This window comes from Schistocerca gregaria, chromosome 1 (assembly GCF_023897955.1).
Source record: "Schistocerca gregaria isolate iqSchGreg1 chromosome 1, iqSchGreg1.2, whole genome shotgun sequence".
Classification (NCBI taxonomy): Eukaryota; Metazoa; Arthropoda; class Insecta; order Orthoptera; family Acrididae; genus Schistocerca; species Schistocerca gregaria.
The window spans coordinates 278,430,788-278,446,310 of record NC_064920.1 but is presented as its reverse complement, the minus strand read 5'-3'; the positions used below and the strand labels follow the sequence as shown (position 1 = coordinate 278,446,310).

General features: G+C 43.6%; 1 protein-coding gene across 1 annotated transcript in view; it reads left to right on the top strand.

The window, feature by feature from the left end:
* Positions 1–15,523, top strand: part of LOC126340742 (uncharacterized) — a 1,108,193-nt gene that overhangs the window by 20,769 nt on the left and 1,071,901 nt on the right. The gene's annotated exons all lie outside the window — the stretch shown is intronic.

Genomic DNA, 15,523 nt, shown 5'->3' with positions numbered 1-15,523 from the left:
CTAAGGACATTACATACATCCATGCCCGAGGCAGGATTCGAACCTGCGACCGTAGCGGCGACGCGGTTCCAGACTGAAGCGCCTAGAACCGCTCGGTCACCAAGGCCGGCGGATCTGTAGGAAAGATATATATCATGATGTCTTCAGAGCGGATGCACAACAGTTCGAACTCTTAACGGAATCGGCGAAATGCCATGAGTAATGAGCCTAATGGGCATGGTGTACTACATTAGTAATGTGTGAATTACCTGAGAATATTTGGGTCTGACGGGAAGCGTGCTGCCGTAGTCCTTGTAGTTTCGATGACAACTCTGTCCGTCTTGCTTAGTGGTCACAGCATCTGCCTATGGCCCGGGTTCGTATCCCGGTCTGGAACAAATTTTCAACTTTCCCCATTGATTTAAATCAATGCTCACTCGCAGCCAACGTCTGTAACTCCATTGTGGCAAATAATATACGTATGTTCGTATGTGCACGCTACAAGAAAGTGGAAGTTTGTTCGAAACCGACCTTGGGTTAAAATAAAATACCTTTTAGAATTAAGCCAAAGTGGCCCTAATAGTGTGGGGTCTTTAGACGTCCTGAAAGTTTTGAATCCCTCAATAATTCTCAGAAGTTAGCAATATATCTACAAAAATTTAAAAAAGCCTTTCCGGTAGAAAGGAAAGTAAATGAAGAGTGAAACAAATAACAGCAAAAAATCTGAAGCCGGATATACATGTCGTTGTAGCTATTCGTACAGCTATACAAAAACACAAAAAATTGCGGCATCTGATATGTTTTGCGCAAGTCTGTGTGTCACGAATTGCCAAATATTCTTGCTTTCTTGAAGAAGCATATCGTTCAATTACTTACGTGCTACTTTTTCAAATGCCTGTCTACAAAGTCTCGATGGGGTTGACATTTAACTGCTAAAATTTGTGGTTTTTATAATAATGACAGAAGGATGATATCGGCTGTGTGTTTCAGGTCATTTGTTCGTAAGTGTTCAAACGCTGTTTAGCTTCTTTTATTTCTGTATATGAAGTCCAGTTCGCTACACAACAAGCTGTTCAATCATACCAACGGAACATTCACGCTTCCACAGTAACGTTGTATTTTCTTCTCATTGTACCCATTTGCCCTTCCCCACGACAGAGGTCTACCCCGTTACCGAAAAAATTAAATTTACTCTCATTTGTTATTAGAACCTCGTGGGAGAACTCTGTATTTTTTTATCCACGTTATCCTTGGCAGACTGATATCCTCTACCCTTTCTCATCTTCTTTCTCACTATCAAAGAATATTGTCCAGCATGTCTGAATACCCTGCTGACTTTCCAAGACAAAACAGCTGAGTCACAGTATTTCATCAACTACATGGTGTTTTCAAAACTCGCTTATGTTATGTTTTTAATAAGATCCATCACATGTACGTATTCGAGTCAGAGCTCTCACTGTGGACTCCAACTTTTTAAAATTATGTTGCCTGTCTTTCTTGCACAATGAGCTACCAATTACGCAATCTCAATAAGCCTTTCAGAGCTTGTCGCGGCCTCATTCCCTTTCTTTCAAATATCTTCGGAGGCGCTCTCACGCTGCTGTGTAATACGCATCGCTCAGAGAAAGGATATAGCGGGAAGTGCGGCTTACTCACTGAGAAAGAAATGGTTTTTCCAATGCAGATTATACGATCAATGATTATGAAGGATGAGTCCAAAGTACACGGGAGAAATGTTTTCTTAGGCATATCTTCCGAGTATTTTGGTGCAGGGGAACCGTGGTCTCTGGTGCCACGTTGTTGAGTACAATGAGCGTGAATACACAGTTTTATGTATGAAGTGCCACATTCCCATACTACTAGAGTATGGCATCGGACAACCAGTGAACAAAGACCGTCTTGACTCACAGAGTGAGTAATATCCTACTGATTCGTGCCAATGTAGGCACGCTCGTGTTACAGGTACTTAACTTTATGACGAAATTCTCTCTTAATAAAAAGTAATCTCGGTAAGTTATATTTCATTTGTATTAGTGCAGTGCATATTTTAATAGCATGTTCATTCATTTATTGAACACAACAGAAATATCAGAGACAATGTAATCATCACCAGTATATTCTTTGACTTTACGTCAAACGGTCTACAGTGCTCAGATAGTTTACCGGTCCACGCCTTTATTATTCTATTGGTTCTGTGTTGAAGATGTCGTCAAACCAGGTTTGAAGTCAGTTTTTATTCGGCGGTTGTTCGAAAAGGAGCGTGATAGGTAAACATTTAATTATGTAAGATCAGAATAACAAGCGCATGAGGGCTGACTTCCAACCAACATTCTGGATAGCTTTGTCTGTGAAATCAGGGGGTTGAGTTATTACCTAGAAGCAACACGCGAATCAGTTTTGTCAGTCTTTTTTCTTATACTAAGACTTAAAGGTGTCAGTTGCTGGCAACAAAAATCCGCTACAATGGACACCCCTGGGGTGGTGTTTTTAGTGCACAACACCCTTTCTGAGGCACCAGATTCAAAGTATTATGCTCACAGTGACCTTTGCTTGATAACAAGTTTTTTTATGGCTCAGCCGTTCATTTCTTCTCAAGAAGTTAACATAAGGGATCGTAACGCGTCGCCAGTTACAATACTCCACAGGAATGCTCGATGAGCGAACTGATGATGTTCAAGCAAGAATGCAGTAGTAGTCACACCTTTGATTTTTGTTGCTTTGAATAAGGGCGTGCAGTATTCCTGAATCTTGCCTATTCAAAGCAGATGTCGCACGACCTTTCAGTGGTCGCAGTTTATGACTTACGTTTCGTAAGTTAACTAGATTTTTTGAATGCTGATAATCATTCATTCAGGATTGATCTCTCTTCAAAGAAGAAAATTGTATTTAGTCTTGTTATGCGCAAAAAGACACTCTTCAACCCCCCCCCCCCCCCCCCCCCCACACACACACAATATAACGGCTGAGAGCTGCCTCCGCCGCCTTCACTCTTGTATTAAACCCAAAGCGAAGTCACAATTCTTGGACTTTAGTCCACTTGCGAATCTCTTTCCTCTTCAAAAACGTATGCGAAACTCAATACGTATCTGCAAGATAAATACTAGAACTTCAAATAAGAAAATGACAGTTGATAAAAGCACTTACGGCGCGACGGTTACCTGGTCGGACGACGTCCGACATGAGGCTGCTGGTGCCATGTGGCCGGTAGCCGGTAGCTGCTGGATGCAGCAGGGCGACGAAAGTCTCGTGGGTGAACTGTTCTGATCTTGAGGCAGACATGAGCTGTTTAGAAGCAATAATTCTGCAAGATTTTGCTATTATTGATGGGTTAGAAAGTGAAGCGTATTATCTTTTACTTCCATCAGACAGCTAAAATGCGATTTAAAACTTTTCGCGACGTTTATAAATTTCTTTCACTCATCCTTTTTTTTGCAGTATACTTCATTTTAGTGGAGCATGAGAGAGAAATATAAGCTTTATCTTTTTTAAAAAAATAATACACCTAATCAACATATAACGCCAGAAAATGCAAATGGGGAAAACTGACCGTTCCTTGTCCGCGAACGGAATGTAGGGGTGATGGGAGATGAATTCATGTAGCTCGCCTCCAGCGTGTTAGAAGATAAGGGGACAGATTGGGCAGCAATTGTTATCATGAAATTTCACCGTGCATCACAATAGTAGTAGGTAGGGAAGAGGCTAAATAGAAAACAAGGACAGTGTGGTATGAGGGGCTTGAAGTAACATGAGGGGGTGTTAATAGTGCACCTGGACAGCTGAGCAGGGGATCGTGCAGATTTCCACAGCGCGGTAACATGGACGTTGTTTAGTTACATGTTCATTCTGTTGTACGATCCAAAGAGTGAGCCACAATTTGTCCCCGACAACAAAAGGGAAGGTGACCATCCATCCTTTGACCCGAACTATCACATGACTTTGGGTGGGCACTGGCACAGGTCAGACGATGGCCGACATCGTCTAATGAGTGACGGCTGGAGCATAAAGGAGTGTCCATCAAATCAGTAGCATCAAATGTGAATGCTGATGAGTGGCGAATTTTCCACATGGTACTATGTTGCTGGGATTGATGCCGGGAGGTACAACTGATGAAAGTTAGGCAACGCTGCAGTTATTAGATACTTGTTCTCAGATTTGTTGCAAGGTACGCCATGCAGTAATTAAATGGAGAAATTCTTTGCACGTGGGAAGCACATACATGGGTAGCTAAGGTCCACAAAGAAGACAGAATCGCAAACATAGGTGCAACATGTCCTACCAACATTGGTGGTGAGGTAGAGACTGGCATGTAATCTGCCAACGGTTGTCGTGCGAGTCCCTGTGCCGGACCTTTCTTCGTTCATGATGTTCAGATATAAGGCTGCCACATGACACCGGATCTTGAGTTCAAGACGATGAGTGTATTATATTTGACCATAAAATTTTACCAGCCATCAGGAAGTGGCCCAGTGCAGGCTGTAGGCTGAGACCAATTGGCAACAACAGGGAATGTCCTGTATTATGAGCCAGTTTGGAAACTACATGGACGTTCAGATATTCCACATGTTGCAGTGCATCAAGGCAATGGAGGCAGTGTTGCTGAATGGTCATGTGGGTGACTTGGAGTTGGCTGTTGCTGTGCAATGGGTGGTGGGCGTAAAGATGATGCCAAGGTACTGGAAGCTCTGGATACAAGGTAGAGGCACCAGTTCTCAAATTAGTCCACAGCCAATTAGAATCATTGCAGATTTTGCAACACTCAAAGCACTGCCAGCCACGTCCGTGCACGTAGAGATCGGATCAAGTATGCGGACGGTCTCTACCCATGACTGTACAAGCAGCAACATGTCATCTGCATAGGCGCGGTAGTGGAACATGTATTACCACAGTGTGAATGCTGATAAGTGTGTCATGAACCATCCAATAAGTGGTTCCATGGCGAGAGCATACAGGACCATCGATCGCGGGTATCCCTGACATAAGGAGTGGCAGATCAGTGCCAGTCCGATGGTACAGCCATTAGCCTGGACAAGGGAGTGGGCACTGACGTAGAGACATTGTACGTTACCAATGAAAGAGGCAGGAAAGCCCATCCACTCCATGACGGGAAAGAGGTAAGCATGTCGCACCCGATCAAAAACGCTGTCAAAGTCGAAAACCACCAATGCTGCACGGATATGGCACATACATGCTAGAGCAATCACATCTCGGTATTCATCAATGGTCATTCAGGCATTGACTAGTCCACCAAGCTTCGTTTGTTTGGTGGATATTATACTCGGAAGAATCCAACGACGTTTTGTCGCCAAAATATGTGCAAATATCTTGTAGTTGGCACTATGTAAGCTTAGAGTGCTGTCATGGGCAACCATAATCCTGCGCAATGGCTTGTGAACTGGCATGGTAATGTCTTCGATAATTACCGGCGGAACCGTGGCGGCTGACATCAACAGTTCTTCGATCATCGCGATCAGCCTTGGTGCTACCAAACCCTCAGAAGCCTGTTAGACTTTCACAGGGAGGCGATCGATACCAGGCTACCTGTTTGGAGCACCCTTCGCTATCGCATCCTCGACGTTGTCACAAGTGATGTCCTTCATCAGGGTTTCTGCTTCGATGCCCGAGATGGTGCAAGTGACGTAGAACAAAACCAGCTCCAAATCATGAACTTAATGTTGCTCGTACTGATAGATGTGGTAAAAGTGTTCCACAAAGACATCCTCGATATCTGCCTGGATTGTGGCCCTTATGTCCCTCGGCGATATCAGTTGTTACCGGCAGTGATCCCTGGCAATCACGATGTGATGCATTGAGGGTCTTTCTGCCATGAGTCAGTGGCCTATGTGACCCTTGACACCGGCGTTGCCCATGTGAACGACCTGAGAAGTTGATTGTATAACAGGATTTATGACGGTTCCATGCAGACATCTCTCTACCATATTGCACCAAGACTCGTCCTATCACAGGCTGGGCACACACCAGCCACACGCCGTCGTCGGTGTTCAACGCTGTCCAAACTTCCACTATACGCCGCTGGGAATCAGGATCGGTAAGGTGTGTGGTGTTTAATTTCCATAGCACATGACTGCACCACTCCACCTGCTGTAAGTGGATGATGGTGCTGACGTAGCACAGTGGTCCGAGAACGCCTATATCTTGGATATCACCGACGAGCCCCTGGAAGGCATAAGTCTAATACAGGCGACTCACAAAGTGGTCCGTCTGATATGTATGACCTAGCACTTTGCCAGGTCGAAACTCCCAAGTGTCACAGTGGGAAAGATCGCGGACGACAAAGCTTAGTTGCTGGTAGGGGCTGAAGTGTGGTTGTTGGTCTTTCAGATGTAAAGCGCAATTGAAGCGGCCGAAAAAGAGGTGAGTGATCCCAGAGAAAAGTAGAGCTCTGTCCATTTTATGGCCAGAACCAGACGGGACATACACATTTACAATATGGTGGCCATCATTGTAAGCGCATACCATTCGCGGAAGACAGGTACATGACATCCTCAACTGATATGTCCTCACGAACATACGCTACCTCTCCGCATCCAAGGTCGTCGCCAGGAGAGGCGTAAGAGGGGGAACCGCCACATCCGGCAGGACGGAAAAGTGCACCTCCTACAGGGCGGAAAAATGCATCTCCCGAAGAAGCCCGAAAACAGTGTCGGAAGCCCAAATCATTTCCCACCGAAGTTGGCGTTTCCTCCAGTACTAATGTCGACGTTAATCGTAGCCACGCGGTACGTCTGAAGCAATGGCTGACCGCGTGGAGGGATCTCACCGGTAGGCAACAGAAGTGGGCAGCCGGCAGCGCGGTTCGCAGGGTGCCCCTGGAATCCACCGCTGCTGCCATGCGATGCGTTTACTGCTCCCTTGCGAGTACAGCACGCCCCTGCGCGGGATCCGGCGCGTCCTCGACGTCATCGGCCATTGCCTATGTCGTCGGCGCCTCGGATGAGTCCATACGATCCACCGCAAATATCGCTAATGGCGACGGCAGAACATCCGAGCAGCCAGTGGGACGGAGTTGTTCTAGGTCGTCGGTTTGCGCAGGCGTCTCGCATGTCACTGCTGGTCCAATGGCCAATGTAGCATTGCGGTCCTCTTCATGTTGAGAAATCAGGGCTATGGGTCTCGGAATCCGCGACGAGAGGCGAGGCATCCCCGGTCGGAGGTCATACGGTACTGCTTGGTTGATTGGTGGAAGGGGCTGAAACAACGTCATCAGTCCCATCGGATTAGGCAAGTATGGGGAAGGAAATCGGCCAAAGGAACAATTCCCGCATTTGCCTGAAGCGTTTTAGGAAAATCACGGAAATCCTAAATCAGAATGTCCAACTGGACGGTGCTGCAGCTTGCGCTTCTTGGGTGACCGCTGCTTGCTCACCCACCTTCATTATTGGAAGACGGGAGGGATTTCCAACGTTACGGTACAAAAGCCGTCGTAGGAACGCTGAGTGGTGAAAGTTCAATCGAAGCGCCCTGCACTGCATCGACAGACTTCGATGTGATAGGAGGAGGTAGGGATGCAGGCGCCTCCTTTCTGTCGGACACCACAGATGGACGAGTCTTTTATGGCAGAGGGTCTGCTGGTCGCCGAATGGTGGGTTGTGAAGTGAGGGTTGCCAGTTAGGTGACAGCCAATACAGTTGGTGGAGCCTCTCTCGACATCTCAGCTGGCGGCAGTTGAAAATGCCCCGTTTCAGGCATCCTAAGCGGAGATGACCCTCGTTGCCACCCCAGAGCAGATATGAGTTGACGGTCGTGAGTAGCGTCCGCGCGACACCCAGCGATGTTTAAATAGGACGGCACGTTACAACGAAGATAAATTGCGATCTGAAACGCCCGGTTTAAAACAGGATACTAACTGAATTGCGCCCAGCGTTCTGCCGTGCGACCATGAATCACGCCTTAGGGCCAGAAGGCTGGTGTGAATTCTTCTGCCGGCAGGCCGAAAGGCAGCTCAAAAACGAGTATGTTACCATCGTCACCGCGCCTTGTTGTCATCAACGTGAGAAAAACTGAGACCATACTGAGCAGATTTCAAGATCCTGTCACATGCCACGTTATCAACGAGCTTGACAGATACCACACTACTAAGAAAGGAAAAATGAATCCCCAGTATGTCTGATGTTGTGCCAAACTTTGCCGCTTCCGGGAGACAGCGTTCTACTCCCAGCACATTTGGTCGTGTGTATTCTTTGTTAAAGGTCACTTTCCTAAAGCAGTTGGTCATGTTCCTACTCACAATAAAGCGGAGTGTAAGTCCGCAAAGGAAACAAGGCGTGCTTTGAGCGTCGAAGGCAGAAACACAGCGCACGTCCGCACTGCTCCGCTTCTAAAACCAGATACACTCCGTGTTGCCAATGCTTATCAATTAAATTAGCCACCTAGGATCGTCAAGTTACCCAATTTTAATTCAAAATATCCACCGTTTCAAAAATAGTTGGAGGAATACTTACACGCTAGAAAATGAACAAATTACATGGAAAATTAACAGTTAAATATTTTACTTTCCTAATCCGAGTTTCTTGGCGTTGAGCGATGCCATTCACTGCTTTTCATATTTCTCTCATCGCTTCGAAACGATCATATCCTCCTTTGTCTTCTACCCTCCCTTTTGTAGCAATCAGTACTACTATTCAGTTTTCAGTCTGTTCCTCTGAACCGTTTTCAAGTTTTTAAGGGTATTAGATACTCCTGCCACTGAGGCATTGAAAAAGGGAAGACAGTGTACAAGGAAGGTGACTTTTTGTAAATTTGCGAAATGTGGTGTTTTGGCTGTAGATTCCGTTTCAAAAACTTTCTCCCAATATACAGTGTTGGGTTTAGACACATCTAATCAAAGTTTTTCACACTCGAGTGTAGCGTGATTTTTCCATCCAGAATACATCTTCTGACAGTTGATGAATTTTTGAAGCACAGGAAACTTTTCACCACAGGGAACAAGAATTTAATTGTACGATTGGGATCCGTTAGGTTCCACTAAGGAAATTATTTAAAAAATGGGATCTGAGAAGTCAAATTATCTTTAGATCTATGATATTAGCTCTACGCAGAAATTCAAAAAGCTTTTGTGAAAACAATTTATTTGCTGTTGCTGCATTTTATTGTTGGCTTTGAGTCCGTCAAATGGGCCCTATGCAGCGATACGCAAGTATATTTTATCCAATCCAAAGAAGTGTCTTGAATTTGTATGACCTAACAGCAAAATGGGAATTGTCTTAATAAGATCAAAATTAATAAATTTGGAACACAGATCCTTTGGCATATTTTCTACTTCAGATTTAGTGTTTGTGAAAAAGATAAAAAGTTATTAAAATCTTTAAGTATGCCTAAAACATACGGCATGAATTCAAGATAAACGAAAATAAATACGTTATCCGTAGTTGGAAACCATGTTCTGTAACTGAAACGGTTTTTCCATAATAACATTTCTCAGGTAGGCATTAAGCACATTATACCGTTGCAGTAAACTATCCACACATGATTTGACAGACAAGGTTCGAGTTGCACAAGGTCATAGAATATCGTGTAATTCAGTACGAAAAAACACTTGAAATTCTTTAAATGTCAATCTCCTGCCAAAACTTCTACTGATGAGAACCTAAGTTTTGCAGTAAATCTTCGATGCTTCTTGGAAATTTTAAGCTCGCTTTGAAGTACAAATGAAGTGCTTATTTTAATAGTGGTACAAGTCCATTACCTCCACTTTTCCGTCTATAATGCTACTGAAATTAATGGTCGAAACAAACAGAAAGGAAGGTTCATCTCCAGCAAGAAGCCATATGGTTGAATATTTCTGGTATCTTAACTGCAGATTTTTCAGCGCTCATTTAACTTTAGGACTCTGTATCACGGATTGAACAAAAATGGACTTGTACCACTATTGAAATAAGCCCTACATGAGCATTTCACACGTGCTTCATGTGGGAATCTCCTTTTAGGCACGAAAAAAGGGAATGATGCTCTCCAACCATATCACTTGCTGTGTCCGAGCAAAAAGCGACGAGATTATCAAGATTAATGCTCTCTGATTTGAAAGAATGCATCATTGCTTTGTACAAGGTGTTAGCAGAGCCCGATGAAACTTCAAACATATCAAAGAACTACTTCTAATCTTGCCTGGATCCCTATCAAAATACACGGCTGTCAATGCGCATTGTTTAATCACAGTTAGGTCAGTAGTTTACCCATAATCAGTGAAAACAACGTACCTTGATGTCTCATTTTAGCATACAACGGCTCTGAAAATGTCTTCCCTAGCACATTCTCAATAACACTTCTGGGCGACTGTTGAATCAGAAAACACATTCTTACAAAGAGGAATCAATGTATCCATGGTGCTGATTTGTAAATTATTGGCAGCGAAATCGTTGTTAAAATAATTTCTTATCTTTTTACGTCGTCAGCATTGCGATTTAGCGCTGCAGATTTATTAGGAGTAGGTGCGATAGTTTTCATTTGATTAATATGCTTGGAATACTTCGTGTGCCTCAAAATTTCATATTTATGCACTGTTAAAACACAATCACATACCTTGCAGGAAGCCAAATCATGTCCGTCCCTCAGTTTGTCGAGAATCCGATGTTACGGTCCTTTTCAATAAGCTCACTTCGTAAATTAGGAGCTTCGAGTAAATAACGTGAGACAGGAAATCCAGGAGGAGCATGCATATTGCCTATAGATCTCGTACTAACACTTGCTTTACGCAACCACTTGTCAGTTTTAGTGAAATAAAAACACTATATTTTAATAACTATACTATTACTGACCACAATTATAACCCGCACCAGATCATTCAATCTCGTAGTCCGGTAAAACTGTGAGATACTGCTATCAGAACAACAACAAGCTGACTCGTAGGCTTATACGACACATACCAGTTCAAACAAACAGCAGAAGGAAGAGCAGAGGAACCGGAGAATTCCCAGGCTCATTGCCTAATGTGACACGTCACAATTCCGATATTCTCATATATGAACTGTACTTACGTTTTAAAAAGTTGAAGAACCATTTGAATATAAACAAAAATGTTTGGTGTCAAAACTATAAAATTACCAGTAAAATACCCGCCATTGCATATTACCCTCTAAAATACCCACCGACTAAGGTTTTACCCGAAAATCGTGTAATTACCTTACTGATAATACTGCTGTGATACTAGATCATGACTCCTTCAACATCTCAAGAAGACAACACTCCTTCCAGACACTTCAGCAATGTTACCAGATCGTGCATATGGCCAGACATATAATTCTGAGGGGGGGCCGGTTTCTTTGGCCACCTTAAGTGAATGACTCGGACTTAATCTCTGCAGCGGCTCTCCGGCCACCTGGTTTTATGTCTGCGACTCAAGAAATGTCGCAGAGTAAGTTTTAGCAACAGCTGAACCACGGTATAGCAGCCACCTTGAGGTTCCTCATACTGTATGGCAGCAATTCTCAAACTGCGTCTCGATCTGTCCCCTTCTGAAACATAAATTATTTTAGCCCCTCCCACACTTCGCTTTCCTTCCTCTGCATGCTTCTCCATATCTCTGAGTTTTCTCTTAAAAGCAACCACTTTCTGGCTTAGAAAGATATTACTATTTCGTCCTTTAAGTGCAATGTTAAGATCAATCACTTTCTCATAAACATCGGCCAAGCAGCACAATATGAGAAGCCATTTTCAATCCAGAAACTGAGTCGATGGTCTGGGACAATGAAGAATTTCGCCACGAGACAACCATCTTACCTCCAAGGGCAATAGAAGCGAATCATGAGTGGAATCTATCGTCCAAAAGAATGGAAAATAGCCTACTGTTTAGACCTCGTGCTTTCACCAAGTTTACAACACTGACTGCAACGTTCAGCACTTCACTGACTGTTTCCAGTTGCACCGGGTGGTTATAATTAAAGTGCAGCAACTCACGGGAGTCCGATGTGGGCTGCTAGTATCGTATGGCAGCGAAACTTGGAAGATGCGCTAATGCGGGACCGATTTACGTTGCAAAACAAACTAGTTCCAACTGTGACCGTCAGGTGCAAATCTGGCGCCGTAGGCTGTATGACGGTGTGACATCCACGCTGTCATTTGACAAGCCTTAACATGAGTGAACTGTATGGGTATCGAGAACAGAGATCGAGCACTGTTGTTGGAACTGTTTCATGTGAACGACAGTAATTAAATACTGCATTGAGAGTATCTCCGACTGAAAAGTCTGAGAAAAGGCTCGATGTTATTAAATGGTTTAACCATTAAAAAGCCAAAATCACATGAAGTATTTCTTTATGCAAGACAACCGATTTCAACAGATTAAGCAGGTCTTCGAATCTATTGCTGAAAAACATGTTCATTTTACGCTGACCTCACGCACAGGGACTGATGACCCTGTAGTTTGGTCCCTTTATACGCCAAACCAACCGACCAACCAATTTCAATCACAAGATGTCAAGTGGATAAAAATAGCGCATTATAAAAGGTTTATCATCGCTAAAACATTTAAAACATAAAGCACTTTGTGTAGCACACTATTTGCATATACAAATTGCTCACAGTTGCTTGTAGCAATTTACAAACACGTACGCAATAGCACAACTGTTTACATATATCTTGAATAGCTTTTCAATTATTAAACAGCTCCCCCTTCAGTGAGAAAATTCAGTCAAAATGGTTTAAACACGGTGTGGCACCTGGAAGAGGAAGGCGTCCTGTTCCGGTGAAAGCTTTTGGCGAGGTTGCTGTTGCTGGAACTGACTATACAGTACGGGTAGTGTTAATGCTCACGCACTGTCACAGGAATTTTCCATACCATGGTCAACAGTACGGGAAGTTTTGCGGTCTATTTTACATGGGTACCCCCAACAAGATCCAGACGGTACAGCAACTGGAATCTCATGATCCGCAGCAACGTTCTGATTCTGCTCTTCGGTTTTTGGCACAGATCGAAGTTGCTGACATGTGACTGGTCAATATTCTATTTAGTGACTAGACGCATTTACACTACAGGGTGCAGTGAATATACAGAACTGCGGAAGTTGGGTGCTGATACTAAAATGTAGACTTTCACGGCCGGAAATGTCGTGTCCTTTATGATTATCCGGGCTGTTATGCCGTGGTCGGTTGATGAATTCTGTCTCAATTCCCAACGTTTCGTCCCCGTCTGCGGGAGACATCTTCAAGGGGGTCTAGCTGGATGGAAGGTTTAACACACCCGCTGGCTCAGTAGCGAGCCAGCGGGTGTATTGGATCGACCTTCCATCGAGCTACAGGCCACCTTGAAGATGTCTCCCGCAGATGGGGAAGAAACGTTGGGAATTGAGACAAAATTCATCAGCCGCCCGGATAATCATAATGGACATGAATTTGGGTACTGTTAAACTGCGTGTTGTGTATGAATAGCCATTGTGCTGGCGATGTGTGACTGTATGGCATGACTAACAAGCACCTATACTCTGTCCGTTCTCCTTTGACCGTACACGCAGAGGGCCTGTGAGGTGTACGCTGAGGTGTGCACGTTATCGAGATCTTGTACAGCATACTGGAAGAGCGCAACTGTGTGAAAGCCGTTGTTTTCATGCAAACTGGGACAACACCTCAAGTCGCTCGCACAGTGAAAGATATGGTTAGCGCAATGTTCCACGAACGTGTTATCTCCAGATGTTTTTAGAGATGCATATCTTTTAAGATTATCTGAGCTGAATCCATTTGAGTTTTGGCTGTGGGGTATCTAAAAGAACACGCTTCCAAGGACACGTTCCGTCTGTGCCTGGTCTGAAGGGCAATATACAGGAACTCGTTGCTCTAATTCCACTGGAACTGTTGCGAGCAACTGTTGATCACGTCTTTTTGCGGATGTAGCATTGTCTCGTCGATGTCACCGGTGGTCAGACTGAACAAACTGTGTAGGCGGCGATTAGTTATAAAAGAAACTTTATGCATTTCTGCCCACTTTCCATTACGTATGGAAATATTTCTATACGTATTTCTTGCAGTCAGAGCGCCAGATTTGCATCTTGTGGCCAAAATTGGAACTTATTTTTTCCAGCGTTAATCGCTTCCCAAGTTTCCGCTGCCATACGTTAGTCAAAGCCCACATTGGAACTCTGTGAGTAGCTGCGCTTTGATTATAACCACCCGGTACTACTTTAGAAACCAATCTCTGCCTGTGTATCCTGGAATGTATGAATTTTACGGAGAAGCAGCACCACTCACTCTTGTCATGAACTGCTGTTTAATTCCAGTAAACACTGACACCGCATGGGGATGTATACCAACACAATTTTTCGACATATTGTTGTAAACAAAAATGAATTCACAAGAAAGAAACATCTTCGCCTATAGTTCTTCCTTCCAGAGATTTATAAAATATAATGTCCGTGCATTTCATTTTTGCAACATTAGCATACAAACTCAAGGAGTTGGAAAGATTTCCGATATTAATACTGTCATCAAGTTTCAGAACGAATTTTTGCTCTTCAAGAGGTGATAGCAGGTTATTTTTCCTGTCAGTGACTACTGCATCAATACAATGAGTCACGGTATCAAATAAGAGTGGTATAGACGTCAGACACTCTCTAAACGTTTCTCCTTCACGATTTTGCAGTTTCGTCGGCTGTGGGAAGATGTAATTTTTCAACAATAATGTGTGGTGATTCGAATTCTGCAATTACGTAGGATACCTGTGGAGATGCTCTTAGGGCTTTCTTACGAACTGATAACAGGTTTTTGAGGAATCTCTAATTTCCTTTTAATTGTTGCCCACGGTACTTGAAAAATTCGATGGGTTTGGCTACATGGCCCGGATGTTTTGTCTGTAGGTGTCTCATTTGTTTTATAGGTTTCAAGCTGTCGTTAGCTAAAACTTCCAAACAGGGAACACATTGTGATCGTCCCCCGTTATTCAAAAGAATGCCTAATGTAAGATAATCAACTTGATATTTACGTACTTTAGTTTTGCTTTTAGAAATAACGTTGCTGATAGGAACGGAGGAAGACGAATGTACTTTGATTAAATTGGAATCTTTTTCCTTTTTATAACTGGATACTTTCGAAGGAGAAGAGACACTGCGAATCACTTCCATGGGATCTCTCGTGATTCGCAAATCAGCAACTTATCCATGTTAAGGATAGCACTTTTATCGCTTTATTTTAAATCCGGTTAATTACTTCCTCTGAATACACAATAGAAATGAACTTCTACATTTCTCACCACTTTTGAGTGGACTCTGAAAGCCTGGCTGAAATCGGGTTGACTGTCAAATGACTGAAGAACAGTTTCTTCTTGCAGTCAGTGTTGCAAGGAAATGGCAGTCACATTGTAAAGGAGCTTATAGTCATTACTAGTTATTCGATGTTTTGTAAGTAGCTAACACAGCGGATGACAGGTGACAGGGACTGTGTGATGAAATATGATTCGTGACATTTGTCACCATTCCTGCTGACAGGATCTACTGGACAGCTTTGTGAAATAAGACACCACATTAACGATGCGCCAGCTTCCTAACTTGGTTCATGGAAATGAGAATCAGACGCCAGCAGTGTTTGTTTACCGGAAGTCTTTTTC